Source organism: Ictalurus furcatus, chromosome 4, assembly GCF_023375685.1.
Source record: "Ictalurus furcatus strain D&B chromosome 4, Billie_1.0, whole genome shotgun sequence".
Lineage (NCBI taxonomy): Eukaryota > Metazoa > Chordata > Actinopteri > Siluriformes > Ictaluridae > Ictalurus > Ictalurus furcatus.
This window is the reverse complement of record NC_071258.1, coordinates 33597407-33599906: the sequence shown is the minus strand read 5'-3', so window position 1 is coordinate 33599906 and position 2500 is coordinate 33597407.

The window sequence follows — 2500 nt, the reverse complement described above, 5'->3', positions numbered from 1 at the left end:
CTCTCCCTCTCTATCTCCCTCCATCTCTCTCTATCTCTCCCTCTCTCTCTATCTCTCTCTCCCTCTCTCTCTCCCTCCATCTCTATCTCTCTCTCCCTCTCTCTCTCCCTCCATCTCTATCTCTCTCTGCCTCTCTCTCTCCCTCCATCTCTCTCTATCTCTCCCTCTCTCTCTCCCTCCCTCTCTATCTCTCTCTCCCTCTTCCTCCCGCTGTCTCCTTCTCTCTCTCCCTCCCTCTCCCTCTCCCTCTCCCTCCATCTCTCTCTATCTCTCCCTCTCTATCTCTCCCTCTCTATCTCCCTCCATCTCTCTCTATCTCTCCCTCTCTCTCTATCTCTCTCTCCCTCTCTCTCTCCCTCCATCTCTATCTCTCTCTCCCTCTCTCTCTCCCTCCATCTCTATCTCTCTCTCCCTCTCTCTCTCCCTCCCTCTCTATCTCTCTCTCCCTCTTCCTCCCGCTGTCTCCTTCTCTCTCTCTCTCTCTCTCCCTCTCTCTCCATCTCTCTCTCCCTCCCTCTCTATCTCTCTCTCCCTCTCTCTCTCCCTCCTACTCTCTCTCTCTCTCCCTCTCTCTCCATCTCTCTCTCCCTCCCTCTCTATCTCTCTCTCCATCTCTCTCTCCCTCCCTCTCTATCTCTCTCTCTTCCTCCCGCTGTCTCCTTCTCTCTCTCTCTCTCTCTCTCTCCCTCTCTCTCCCTCCCTCTCTATCTCTCTCTCCCTCTCTCTCTCCCTCCTTCTCTCTCTCTCCCTCCTTCTCTCTCTCTCTCTCCCTCCCTCTCTATCTCTCTCTCTTCCTCCCGCTGTCTCCTTCTCTCTCTCCCTCCCTCCCTCTCTCTCTCTCCCTCCCTCTCTCCCTCTCTCTCGACTCTCTCTCCATCTCTCTATCTTCCTCTCTCTCCCTCCCTCTCTCCCTCTCTCTCTATCTCTCTCTCTTCCTCTCTCTCCCTCCCTCTCTCTCTCCCTCATTCCCTCTCTCTCTCTCTCTCTCTCTTTCTGCGTGACAACACGCCTAATGATATTTCTGTCAGTTAAATCATGCTGCCAGTCTCTCTGTAAAGACGTTCATCTGTGGCTCGGTGCTAATTAGTCACAGCAGAAGCCTGGGGCACGGAGAACATTCCTGTTTAACAAGACTTTAGTGAAGGCCGCATTGGGAACTTCTTTTCAGCTCAGCTCGCGTTACCGAATGGCGTGAGGCCTTCGTTATGTTCGTTACACCAGCGTGCTTGTTTGCATGCGTGCTCTCGTATTTTCCCAATGCCATACTCGCTTTGTAATCCCGATCTCTCCGACAGTCAGGACACACAGGAATGACGGAACTAATCAGACTCCCTGTAATCCCAGAGGTCCGTCTGATCTAGCCCATAATCTATGTAACCTTTAATCCGACAGCTAGAGCCTTCATTCCATTTAAAACGTCTCAGATAAGAACACTAAGTTCTCCTCTCAGTTCTGAAAAACACGGAATCACCCTTTAGCTTTTGCTGTTGCTGAGCATTGCTCTCTCTCTCTCTCTCTCGCGTGCTCTCTCTCTCTCTCTCTCTCTCTCTCTCTCTCTCTCTCGCGTGCTCTCTCTCTCTCTCAGGAGCATCAACAGCCCCATTGTGAAGCGCTCGAGTGCATGAAAGACGGCGTTTGTTCTCGGCATCCTCCAGTCGCACGCGGGCGATAACAGCCGTGCAGCGGAGGGATCATGCCTGCGTGTCAGCGAAGCCACAAAACATCCACCGCAGGGTCACGCCGAGTCGGATGACACCGGGTCATGATCCAGAGAGCGGATACACACCAGCGCTCACACCACACCAGGGTAATTACGAGGCGTGTGGCCTGCTGCTGAGATCAAGAGAACCCAAGTAAACAAATATGATACTTGGTCATTTATTTATGGAGGAAAATGATCCAATATTACATATCTGTGAGAGGCAAAAGTATGTGCACCTTTGTTTTCAGTATGTAGTGCAGCAATAACTGCAGATAAACGTTTGCGGTAACCGTCGATCGGTCCCGCACATCGGCTCGGAGGAGTTTTATCCCGTTCCTCAGTACAGAACAGCTTCAGCTCTGGGATGTTGGTGGGTTTCCTCGCATGAACTGCTCGCTTCAGATCCTTCCACAACATTTCTACTGGATTAAGGTCAGGACTCTGACTCGGCCGTTCCAAAACATTCACTTTATTCTTCTTTAACCGTTCTTTAGTAGAACGACTCGTGTGCTTAAGATCGCTGTCTTGCTGCATGACCCGCTTTCTCTTCAGATTCAGTTCATGAAGAGATGTCCTGACATTTTCCTTTAGCGTTCGCTGGTATACTTCAGAATTCATTTTTTCATCAATGATGGTGAGTCGTCCTGATCCAGATGCAGCAAAACAGCCCCAAACCATGACACTACCACCACCATGTTTCACAGATGTATTTTCCTTTCTCCAAACTTACGCTTCTCATTTAAACCAAAAAGTTCTATTTCCCGCCACAAAACATTTTTCCATTAGCCTTCTGACTTG